Raw genomic sequence first — 13,298 nt, 5'->3', positions numbered from 1 at the left:
ACTTCATATAATAGTGTTTAAATAAATATAAGCTTATTTAACACAGCAGGTTAAAATTAAGAGAGGAGTTGTCAGGTTGGTATTGTGAATTGTTTGGTGCCAGTTTCAGTGCTTTAAGCAAAGAACAATCCCGTGCCCCAGCACAGAATCCCCTCAAGGGTGACCCAGTATATTGAAAATAAAGGCCATTTGACTTTTCCTTTTTCCGAATCACACTGAGGAATCTGGAAGTCTGCAGTGACTGCAGAACAGAATACAGTGGCGGTAGATGGGGAAGAGAGACTGTGATGCTCTAATTCCCTTTGCAGGGCRTAGCCTGCTGGACTCCTCTCTCCCAGGCCTGTGAGCCGATGCGTGCCCAGACCACGCAGGGCTCTGAGGGCCCTGATATGATGTGAAATTCCCTGCAAAATACTTGCTTCAAACACGTGGCAGAGTTCCCAGCTCTTTCCAAGAGTTTAAGACACACTGCTTTCTCATTTTTACATCTATAGGTGCAAGTTAGGACCAACTGCTGATCCTCACGTGGTTAATGTAGGCTCAGCTTCAAATGGGTCGTCTGGACATCTTTAAGCAAGCTTGAGTTTTGCCCATGAAGGAAGTGCAGGATCAGGGTGTAAAGCTGTTTGGTCCTTTYGAGGGCCAACGCCAAGTCTTTGAGCGTGAGTGCTTCATTGCCAATGATGTGCAAGCTGCATCCAGGTGGTGAACACCATCCTGTGCCAAAGAGAAAGACGAGGTGAATGTTACCTACACATGGCAGCACAGAGGAGGGCTGTGAGCACCGCCAAGGTGCTGTGRACATGGAGGAAAAGCTCAGCCTGAAACCTGGCTCTGTGCCTAGCACCACTCTGGAAAGTCGGTTCCTGTTTGAGGAACAAGTGACATCCTCCAAGGCGGCTGCCCTTCAGGCAACGCAAGTAACAGGCACTAGTTTCGGTGTTCTCATGTCCTCTTGAAGAAAAGCTTGGAAGGGAGAGAAGACACTTGCATGCACCTGATCCTTGCTGGATTTGGCTGTGCAGGCTGTGGCACAGGTGGGTGCCTCCCAAAGCTTAAGAACAGGCCCTTCCTTTCTCCTTAAATTCCTAGAAAAGCTCCTAGAGAGTGTTTAAAATCTTGGCGTGTTTCTGCACTGTGACTTGAGAGCACTTGCAGCCGACTTCAGGTGTTGGAAGCAGTCGTCTTCAGGTGACATTCCAAACATTTGCTCATTTGGCAAATGTGTTTACGAAAACTGCTTGAAATGTGTATATGAATGCCTAAAAGTCTATGAAAATAGTCAAGGTAAATACTGAAATGTGTGTGTTTGCACTAGCGGCTCTAAAGAAGGACTACTGAATTAATTCCTTGGTTTGCTAAGCACTAGCTCTTGAGTTTGTTAATGCACTAGGCCAGCTTGTGGCAGAGTCATTTCTTAATGCACATATAGGAGGAAGATTTTCTTCTGAAATTATTCCAGTAATTCAGCTTAATGAATAGTTTGTTTTCGGTCACAGAAGTTTTGATGGGGCAAATTTCCTCCTCTTGCACTTTTAGTAGTCATCATTTGTAAGGAAAAGGATCTTTTCATTTCCCAGAGAATGACTGGTTCACTAGCTGTAGTCAATGTTTCTTAACGTCAGTTGCATAATCTAATAATTTTTTTTCTCCTCCATATGTATCCTCATTATCTGACATAAATATTTTCCATTTTTAAAATGCTTTCGGGGAATCTTCATAAATGCAGTTGAATTAATATTGCAAAGAAAAAACTGAACAATATAAGTGCATTAACTACTTTTTCCTAACAAGAAAATTAAAGTTAGAAGCATATAGAAACCTAAACAATTGTGGTAAGTAAGTCCCTTAATTACTTACGTAAATATTTATAGTGTTTGGATTTGTGAAGAGCACTAATCTTAGTTAAAGTTACACTTAATTTCAGTTGTTTTAGTAAATGTCAGAGGCAAGCAGAAAGCAATTCCTCCTCTGAAGACAAACAAAKGGAACAGAAGATGAAAATAGGTAACTCACAGCCAGGCCTTGGTCACTCTTAGGCTGGTCCTGCCTGGCGCATCACAGCAGTGCGTTCAGGGCTGCTCAGGGCAGTGGAYGTTCCTAAAGGGAAAGGGCCACGTTCCGAGGTGTTAGCTGAAGTAAAAGCAGGGAGCAAACGTGCACCGGGCTCCAAGCAGAGGTTAGCTCTTAGCTATTGCCGAAAAAGCAGCAAGCACTGGTAGTTCTGCTGAACTCCACTCTCAGCGTTTCAAGCAAATCGCTTTTTAATCTAGCGCATGCACCACATGTAAAATAAGATGTTGTTCTTTTTTTTTTAGGGATTATATCTGTTAAACCTCAGAGCAGGAAACACTAATACTCAACTAAGGAGAATTAAATAAGAATCTCATGAAGTCACAAAGTCCACAATACATTTTTAGAGAAACAACAGCCTACAAATGAAAAAAAAAAAAAAGAAAGAAAAAAAGGCAAGGGAAAAGATGGTAATTCTTTATTTGGGAATATTATTCAGTTACCATTACCTTGCAAGATGTGTGGTTAATTGGTCTCACATAGATTTGTTAGATCAACAAACCGTAGATTTTCCTTGTGAGTAGATGGTGACTGAACTGCCCAGCAGAGGAAGGTCCCTTGCTGTGGCTCAGTGAGGGCAGGGGCAGGAGCTGGGCACGGCCCTGCCGCCCGTCTGGAGCCTGACCTTGGCCCGGGCTCGGCAGCTCCGGAGCGGCCGGAGCAGCTCCCAGCTCCCGGCCGCAGCTCCGGCCCCGCTGGGCTGCACTCCCTGAAACGCGCTGGCTCCGACATCACACACGGGGTTTCTGGCAGCTCGTCCTACAGAGACACACACACAAAATGGGTTAGAGCGTCTGTGCTTTGAAGTGAAGCGAACCTGGGCTGAACAGCAAAGAAAGGTTTTGGTCATATGCAACCGATTCAAACACATGATAGTGTAAAGGCACTGGTATTTTAGCTATCCAGAGATGTGCACTCATCTAGCTTATACTCAGTTTAAAAGATTTTTACAGTATGTATTTGCATTTGATGGGCTAAAGCCCTTGATTTTATATTCTTTTCAAGCATTAGCATTGTACTCATGCTCTCCTGTTTGCTGAGCCACCTGCCTGTGCTAGTTTTCAGTTTGCATAAAGAATATAGGCAGTACTTCCAAGGTTTGGGGTTTTTTTGGTTTTTTTTTTTAAACCATGTCCTTTTAAAAAATGCAATGCTTTTATATGTTGCTTGATGAAAAAAAAAAAAAATGCAGGTTTCTTAGCAGGGCCAGCGGGAGCTACAGCAGCCACRGACGGGCCAGCAGGCCTGGGCACGGGCGCCTTCCTGCGGGTTGTCCAAGACTCTGACTGTTTAGATCCGCCCGGAGGCTCTGGCCAAGGCCCAGGGCTTGAGGGATGCGCCCTGCAATGCAATGCTGCAGCACGATGCTGCAGTGTGCTCCTGCAACGCGCTCCCGCTCCACGCACTCCCGTTCCACGTGCTSCTGTTCCACGCACTCCCATTCCACGCGCTCCCGTTCCCATTCCACATGCTCCCGTTCCACGCGGCYGCCCTCGGATCGCAGCACTGGCCGCCCTGCTCTGCCCCTCGCTGTCCCTGTCACCAAATTCACTTTCTGAAATGAGAAAGAGCTTCCAACTCTGGCACTAACAGAAATGCTGAGTACTTTTAATATATACATATATATAAATATTTGGAAAGTATTTGGGTAAAAAAAAAAAGTGTTTTGTCTTTTTTTTTATACAACTTTTAGCCAAATAGAAGTCTTCTGATTATTACTACTGTGGATGTATGTCCACCTGTAAATAAATTCATATATTCAGGTACATGAACCTGGAGGGAAAAATAATAATAAAGACTGTTCAGTGGCTATGCGTTTTGCTAGCTCTCAGTTCCTTTGTACATAGGAAGTAGCTGTTTAAATGTTGGGTGGGTTTGTTTTTGTAATTTAATTGATGCTCCTCTAAAGAAAGAAGAAAATAATCTTTTGACTTTGTTTTCTCTTTTCTGAGTTAATACAAAGATTTTCTAACTTTTTACTGCAGAAATGGATCAATCCCTGGTGCTATGCGAATTTGAGTCAAACTGGCCATAACAGACACACCAGTTTTAGAATGCACTTTGCCTATAGCACATGATGTATTTTCTCAGAACGGACTTTCAAAGGACCATCAGATGTTTACATTTCTTCTTGTTGCCCCAAAYAGTTTTGGATCCCGAGAGATCTCCCAGAACATGATGCATTACTGATGTAGGGCACCCTTGCGGCTAGGTGTCTACCCCAGGTTTGTACGAACACCGTTTTAGAGGTAGTTGAGATACTGGGCTTTCATACGTTGTAATGCTTTGACGTGACAATACATACGCTGTTGCTCTCTAGTCCGACCTCACTGTAGACCCGTAATTCCCCCTTTCTGGTTATGTCATGAATTGCACTGGCGTCAAGGCAGCCAGCTCCTGGCTGTCCGGCTGAAATACTCTGACTGTTATGATGTCCACAGAACATGAATTAAATGCACTTGTAATGACTAACTACCAAGGACTATGTACCATTATTCATGTAATAAAACCCTTTGTGCGTAACGTCCTCCTCTTGGTTTGCGCGCAGTTCAGGCTGACCCCGCGACGGCCGGCCAAGGTTGGGCTCACGTGAATGGTGAACTTTGCCTGGCCTCTGTTAGGAGCTGCAGCTCCACGGCGTGACCCGGGATGTGGTGAACAGCCCCTTGGACGGGAAGCCGTGCTCCAGGATARCTAGCAAGAAAACCTCCTGGAGGACGGGGTGTCTCCAGCCCACCCTGTCCTAAGCAGAGACCCCCAGCAGCTGCGGTAACGCGCAGGCTGGTTGTCCAGGCAGCTCCTTCCTCACCAGGCGCTGAATCCAGCAGGTCCTTGATGACCTCTGCCCGAGGAGCCGCGTCTCCCACGTGCCACGGCACCCAGACCTGGAACCGGGAGAGCCGCAAGGAGGCGAGGAAGCTGCTTCGGGTTCCTCTAGAGGCGGAAAGGAAAGGATGTGAAGTCATGTAACAAGTAAGCTCGGTGCTGTCATGATTTTTAAATGAAATCCTGCTCACTAAATACCTCTGTAAGAGGCACACACGGACTGTTCCAGTTGCCTTTATGCAAACAACAGGTTTCCTAACCCCGCGGAGCAAAAACACTAGAAGAAAAAGGATTTCAGTCCAGCCCGAAGTCAGAGAGCTCCAGCCCCTCATCTCCACCCGCCGCCAGGCTGCGTCTCTTTTTGGAGGTGCTTCTGAAAAGCCTTTGAGGGGCGGCTACCTGGGCTGTGTCTGGCTTAGAAATATTCTAGGCAGTCGGATATCCTCCCGTGCCTGCACCAACAGCCTCCCCTCACCACCACTCATTTCTTTTAGCCAAAATTCAAATGAATTTTAGCTGAGTTCAAATTTGGGTTTCCAATACTCACAGTTGCAAAGAAAAAGTACATCTTTTAGCTGAAATACTCTACGCATTTGTACTTAAAATGTTGCCATGCTCTTTCATAGTGCTACCTTTGTGAGCTCCTCTCCAAACCTGGTGTTTTGGGATCACTAGGAAATCAATGAATTTCACTTCCTTTCCTGTGAGGTTCTGGTAGAAAGCTGCTGCTCCCCAAACAACCTAGTAGCAATGAAAATACTACTTAAGAAACAAAAACATTATTTTAGTGCTCCTTAGTTAAATGCTTTATCTTCTAGCTTATTTGCTTTAACTGCCAGGACTTTTCTCCCTCTATTCCCTACTCTTTTTCGTGGTGCCCATAAAAATATTTAAGTTTGAAGACCAAGCTACATTTCTTTTTATGACCGTTAAAATGAAAAATACACAGTATGCTAAGATTTATCTTCTAAATTTAAGGAGAAGGAGAATTAAAAATTGCACCTTCCCTAATTGTTTTCCTGCTTGTCCACCGATAATAGCACCATGAACAGATTAAAGTTAATTTTGCAGTTGCTGGGAAAGGAAAAGAGGTTTCCAATGTGTTTCATTTTAACACAAAGCAGATGACAAACAAATTTCTTGTAATGCTGGTGCTCAGCTTTGTCCTGCAGCCACCGTAGCACAATGTCCTGCTCTGAGACAAGGCTTCATTGATTTTTTTTTGCCAGATTGTTAAAAAGAAAAGAAAAAAAGAAAGACAAAGGGAAAAAAAAGAGCAAGAGAAAGGGGAGGAAACTACCAACGATTGTTTTAAAGGTTTTAAAACATTTAAATGTTTAAAACATTAACATTTATATGGGATATCTGAGTTTCTAGAACTGCCTCTGCATCAAACTTGAACTTCAGTGTTTTCCACTACTGTGTGATCCGTCCTTTTTGGGTACAAGACCTACCCTTCCTTTCCAGACTTCTTAGCTCTTAGCTAGGCAGGCTTTTAGCTTGCTTTCATAAGGAAAAAATAAATCTAATGCTATTTTAGAGGCCCATTTTCAAATTAATTTTGAAAATGATAACAAATTTCAAAAAAAAAAAAAGAGGAAAAAGAGGAAAAATGACTAGAAAACAGTCCTTTGTAGTGGGGCTGGCAGAGGAAATCTGCACCGGCCGTGTTACACCCGCAGCCACTGTGGGAGCACCTCGGTGCTCACTGGGCTTGCTGAGACGGGCGGGAGCTGCAGATTCCCTGCATCTGGCCGTGTTATGATGAAGACCATAAAGTTATCAAGGACTGACCTCTTGTGGTATGTGATGATGCTACAGGCTCCAAAAATCGAGTTCGTGAAAATCCACACAGAAAATGCCAAGCGTGGAGAAATGCCGTTAAACTGGCGCTCCGGATCTGAGCCGGGAACTTGGAGATTACAGGCTGAACGTCCCAGAGAAAGCTCCCCGCCTTGAAGAACAACGATGTGAAAAATCTTAAGCACACAGTACAGTGCTACACCTAAAATATAACCAAAACACAGGAAAAGCAAAACTTTGTAGAAGAATTTGGCTAAACTCTTCCCAAATCCCAGACGGCTGCAGACCAGCGCGGCCCCTGCATCGCTTTATCTATGCCCAGCACGGAGCTGCTCCTCACCRGGTGCCGGGCAGAGAGCAGCGCTCTCATGCCTGGCGCTGTGAGCCTGAGGAGGCGCCAGGCTCCCGCTTTGCTCCTGATCCCTTGGTAGCTCTTGTCCTTTCTCCACCGGCACTGTGAGGCCTCCGTGCCCCACGTCTCCACATTCCACTTTTACCCAGTGGCTCAGGTTCCTTCACCCTCCCATGCAGGCCCCAGCAGGCCCCAGACCAGTCAGTAGAGGGAGGACAGACCCCCCAGCAGCACCCCCGACCCGTCATGGAGCGGTGGGAGGTGGCCCAGCTCACCGTGAAGTTGCCATCAAAGCCCAAGAGCCGTGAGGCGATGAGTGGGATTAACCGGGATGAAGCCAGCCCTAGAAACCCTTCCCAGGCAAACAGAGCATTTTGAAGAACATTCTGGGGGACTTTCCAGGCCACCCACACCTTCAAGGTGTCTCAGACCAAAAGGCAGCCCTTCATTTTCACCACTGCAGGTCGTACCTCCTCCAGATGGCCGCTTCTGCCCCACAGAGCCAGTCCATTCCTTCCCCATYCCTCTCTCTGCCGCCCTTCCATGCTCTACCTTGGGTGCTGGCAGCTTCTCACRAGGGTGCCCCGGAGTAGGGGCTGGAAGTCAAGCCAAGAGCTCTGTTTATTTCCATATTACCCCTGTTTCCTGTGTGTGGCAGGTCCCTTTTACCCTGCTGTGCATTAGTGCCACCCCCGTGACGTCCCCTCGTGTGCGAGGGGGGAAATCAGTAAGTCAAAGTAGTGACCAGGGTGACCTTGTAGCGAGGCCCGAGCCGGCCTCGCTGGCTGTGACCCCTGCACAGACCCCTCAACCCACGAAACCAGAGAGGACAGGGCCCAAGGGACGGACAGTGGCTTTCTTTCCCACTTCCGCAAGCTTAGTAAAAGAGAATTTTCCAAAAATACCCTGAAAAGCCCCCTCCCAGGCTCTATTCACAGTCTGGTTATTTCTTGAGTTCTCTTTTCTATAAATGTTTCTTTTKCGCCCAGATCAGCGGTCAGGAGTTAGGGTATTTCGGGCTGACCTCASGCCTCCCTTTGAGGGGTGATTTTCAGGGCTCTTCCCTGCAGCAGCCGGGCCGCTTTCCCAAGGCAGCAGCGAAAGGAGAAGTTCGATTCCTCACTGGAAATGCTTCCTATCTGGAACCGGCGCTTGGTGAAGACATGGCCACGAGCCATGTGCAGGGAGGCGAACCCGGCAGAGCGGCAGGGCAGAGGAACCAGGAAGGAAAGCGAGATGAAAGAGGAAGGGAAATGAAGTAAGTGGGTGATAAAATAATGCTGTTATATAGGGAGAAAGCCGGCAGGATCAAAGGATCTCTTTTATTTCCATTTTGCCCTCATTTCTGTTCCTTGCAGTTTCCTTCCTCTGCTGTATATTATTATCACCTCTATTATAAAACTTTCTGGTTGCCTGCAATTATCCCCCTTTAATCTCACACGAGGCTTTTCCACTTTGATCCCGTGTGGTACAAACCTTCTTGCCATATGACTGATTGTGTGACTGCTGCACAAAGCAGCAAATAAATGTAAAGGCATTTATTTTTTTCAGCCTCATTTTCCCCATTTTGCCTCAAGTTTATAAAGTCTGGGCAAATTTGCACGTCCTTCACAGAGTCCCTCCCGCTGACATAAGCATGGGGCAGATTCAGCTCCCAAAAAAAGCGTTATAAACGGAAGACTCCTTCCACCCAAAAACACCTGGAAAAAATCTTAGTCATATTTCTGCACAGAAGTTATAGCTYTAATTCCAAGTAATAAAAAGCATGGCAGGAAGACCTAATTATGCCTCTCACTTTAAGGCTGAGTTCAGCAAGAGGAGATAAACCTGTTACTGACAGTTCCTTGATCCTGTCTCTTCTTTTATAAAAACCAAACACCTTCTCTTAGCACCCCTTACATCCTGCCGGCGTCTCCTGCAGAACTTGGCTGACACCAGGACCACCGTGTTGCCTGGGACTGGAGGAAGTCCTGGGACTTGAAGACAGCCTGGGAACTGGAGGCCAGAAGAAGACATGGAGGGGACAGGCGGGCGGTCAGGAGGATAGTCCTGTTCCAGAGGATGGYCCTGTTCCAGGGAACAAGTTCCTTCCCTGGTGGGAAGGCAGGAGCGGAGCCTGGCACCATCCCTTGAGGAGCCTGGATCCCCCCTGGACCGGAGAAGAAAGCAGGGGGCGGGTGACCAACACGTCACCCACATGTGAGGAGTTCCTCAGGAAGCTGCAGGCTCGCACRCTTGGGGCATCTTCTGCTTCTTCTTACCCGGTCACATGTTTTTAGCTCTACTCAAGTCTTCTGCGTGTATGAAAAATGCTGGCCCTGCTGCTTCCTCCTAGAGCGGTGAGGAACTCTCATCTTTATTCTTCTTCTTCAAAGGGAACACTGGGATGGTCTGAGGCTGCCACCTCTATTTCTSAATACTTAAGGAGTCTCAAAAAATATCAAAGCCCACATAATACTTAAGCAATTTATAGCAGGAATAAGGTTCATTAAGTCCTGTGATTAATTTGTTTCTTTATCTTCTTCACATAGACTGAATGAGACTGGTAGCCCGACAGCTACAGCAAGAGCACTCACAGCTGAGGGGGAAAAAGGAGTCTGGTATTTACCAGACTGAAAGGAGCAAGGAGAACACTTGGTCCAAAACACTCATTCTGGCYCACACAGGTCTCCCAAAAAGGAAGACATCTGGGGCGAAAAGCAAGCTTTTATTCTTGTGGATCATSAGGGGTGTCAGGTCCTCATGTTCTCCAGAGTGGCACTTCCCCCTCCTGATTCTTCCTCCATTAGTTCATGGCTTCTGTATCTCCTAAAGACCCACAGTTGCTCCTCAACAGCCTCCCACTAATAGCATGGGGCTCTAGGGCTCTTAGAAGGAGATGGATCCTGCTTCAACACCMACACTTTGAAAATCACATCACCCTTGACATTGTCCTGTCTTGGTCATTACCCTCCCTGTGAAGGTGACAGCTATGCAAGATTGATAAAGAAGAGCAGGTGATTTTGTGTTGTTATCCTTCACATGRTTTTGTTTTTTACTATTCCGCACTGAACCAAGGATCTGCAGAGACTGAAATGACAACGGGCATTCCGATACATTGGTTTTATGCTCTTGCATATGCAAGGTTGTCTCTCTGGAAATATACAGGACYACAGTTGCTCTTTTTTTGCATTCTGCTCTGCATTCGAATACATCCATTGACCATAACACAGGTTGCACTACCCTCCTTTCTAGCATGTTAGATCATAACACAATCGTGTCAAACAGGTCTTTCCGCTGCCGCCTTCACAGACTAGGCTGCAGAAGCACAAATGTGCCTTACACAGCACAAATTAATTTATTGAGTTAAAACAGCAAGCTCAGGCTTTCCCTGCCTTGCAGCCTGCACATGCCCTGCTCCTCTGCCCATTGGCATCGTCTCCAATTGTGCAGTATAGAAAATCTTTCCACACTGTAACTGATCTCTTTTTAAGGCCTCAAACAATGGCCAGTTTATTGATGCCCCCTGTGATTAATCAGACATCTCCTGGAAATAAAGCTTACTTGAGAAACTGTTGAAGCTTCCAACATCAATAGTAAGGACCTGTACAAAATTGAAAAGCCCTGCAGTAAAACCTCCTTTTGAAGCTGCAATCATCAACGCCTACTCCTCAGGCYGTCTTTTTTAGCCTTCTCTTTTGCATTAGTCAGGCTCCTGAGATAAAGCCCTCTAGGGCCTTCTTCACTATTCCTGTGGTCCCCCTTTGAGCTCACGCCAGCCTATGCCTTCCCAAAACATAAACAACTGCTGTAATAAATACATGTGATAAGAGATCCCAGAACATTAATATCAGCAAACCAATAAATGTCTACAAGCTTTGAAGATACTGCAAGCCGGAGAGCTGTAACCAACCATGGAGGCCATTTAAAGACGTGGAAGGGGCCTCCTGGTGAGCACAGCCGATAGGAACTGACCCACAAGGCTGGGATTCCATCTGAAAACCTTTGGGAAGAGACTAAGCTCTTCATTTGGGAGATTTTGGAGTCTCCTACTATCTACTCATGGAAAGAAAGTAGTGGTCCTTGTTGGTTTGTTTGTGCTGGGTGGTAGTTTTCTACTCTCCTAAGCTTTATGAGAGAAATAGGATGCTGGGAGGCTGGTAAGAGGTTTAATGCTTGGCCAGTCAACCAACTGACAACACTAACAAGCCATGAGGGGCTTGCAGAGCTGAAACTATAACGTAAAGAGCACAGACTAAATATATGTGCAAGTGTGYCTTTAAGTCCTCCTTGATCCTCATCATATGGTTGCAGTTCACAGAAGGGAGATGGATTAGGGGCAGTTTTTGACAAGACAAGATCTGTGCTCCAGAGATCTTTGTTAACTCTTTCTGGGTTACCAATACAGAGCAGAAGCGAGCATGTGGGCTCTTCTGGCAGCCGAGATTTCCTGGGATGTCAGAGCTTCCTGGCCAGCCTCCTGCTGCTGGCACCCAAGAGCTGTGGTAGCCAGGAGGACCCCTTAACAGCTGGATGTGTTGGGCTACCTGTGGGGATCCTGGTTCCCCTGCTTTGAAGTACCCCCTCACARAGGAAGGGAAGTGAGGTGCTGCACAGCCAGAGTGAGGTCTGTTCTGTGTTTTGTTGATTTCCCTTCTGATCTCAAGGTGTGACTGCGGGTTGGTGGGGCATGCGTGATCCAGGATCAGATTTCAGCAGCATACGCAAGGGCTTTGCTTTCCTCGTAACCTCGACACTCGAAGCTGTCTTCAGCCTCCTCAGACGCTGCCTTCCCTTTGTTTTCTCTCAGATGTCCCCATTTAGCTTCATCTGGAAGGACTTCAGGATGTTTTTGATGTGCAGAGGCTTGTTCTTCCACCACCTCCGTGACGAGGTACAGCTTAACCACTGAGCACCTTGCTCCAATGGGAAGTGAATCGCACAGGGTCTGGTTAAAGGGATGTTAAGGGGCCTGTTTAAAGTGTCTACACTCTAAGGGGGAGGAGGAGGAGGGTGTGCGTGGGCCTCGGAGACTCCGAGCAGCTGTCTCGGGCACAGGCAAAGGCGGTAAAATTGGAAAAGGGAATTGGTCTCTCTGAAGCGCAGTCAGCAGCTAGGTGTTCTGGGCAGAAACTGAGTTTCCTCATGTCTTGTGACCAAAAGTGAAAACAGGCACTCTTGCGCTGTGGCAGATGCCGTTCTGAGGACTTCTGCTAGGGTTCCCTGCTAGGGTTCTGCTAGTATTTCCCTGCCCTTTGCACTGTTTTGAGCCAGACAGGCTTCTTGAAACTCCCGAGGAGCAAACCTTCAACCTCAGACCTTCTTCGGAGACTTTGGTTTTGCTGAGACGCCCCAGAGCTTGTGGCTGTGTAATTTCCTTCTTTCAAGACATGGCAGCTTAGCTCGCCCTGCAGCTAGCAAGGACTTTGCTACCAGAGATGAAGAGCAAAACCAGAGGAGAATCAAGTTTGAAGTGACATTGCTGTCCAGCAAAATCACAGTAGAATTTAATCCAGGTCTTTACAGGAATCCTCTTCAGCAAACTTTCTAGCACCTCTGATCTCCTCCGTTTTAGCACAATTTGTTTTGATGAATTAAATCTACGTGGAGGGTGGTGTATGGAGGGCAGGAGATCATCCAGATTAGCAGAGCTTGTGTTACATGCCCAAGGGCTCTCTCTCATTCTGCTTGCACTTGGAGTCTTTGCACTTGGAGTGCTTGCACTGAGTAATTCTTGCCAGCCGTTTAAGTGTAATCCATGCCTTCCCTGCTGGCTCTAGGAAGAGGTGATGGGAGGCTCCCAGTTGTGGATGCTTCGCTCTGAAAGGCTGGTGCTTGTTGCCCTGCAGCAAAGACAAACCTCCCAGCTCCTCAAGCATCCTTCATTTTGCCTCTGCAAGTGAATCCCCCCTTGGGTGCCAAGTGGGGTCGGGGATGCAGGAAGGGGCTTGCAGGGCCAGCAGTCACAAGGAAAGGACACAGAAGAAATGAGAGGCTTTGCCCATCATAGAGCAGGGCTTGGTTCTGTGGAGATAGTTTATCTCAAGCTGGCAATGATTTCTGCCTCTTTGATCTGCCAATATATGGTTAAAGGAAATAGCACAGAGAGGCTTCAAAGTTGGAGRATTTTTAAGGTAGTATTTTAAAAGTAGCTCAAGATTATCTGAGGCACAAGATCAGACAATTGCCAGCACAGAAATGAAAGGGAATAGAAAAGAGAAGGGAGCTGATGAGCACCTTACATGGAGCAAAGGGAGGGAGAGGG

The sequence above is a fragment of the Nothoprocta perdicaria genome, unplaced genomic scaffold (assembly GCF_003342845.1).
Source record: "Nothoprocta perdicaria isolate Ctin4 unplaced genomic scaffold, notPer1 scaffold_60, whole genome shotgun sequence".
NCBI lineage: Eukaryota > Metazoa > Chordata > Aves > Tinamiformes > Tinamidae > Nothoprocta > Nothoprocta perdicaria.
The sequence above is the reverse complement of the archived record's forward strand: the minus strand, read 5'-3'. Positions refer to the sequence as shown.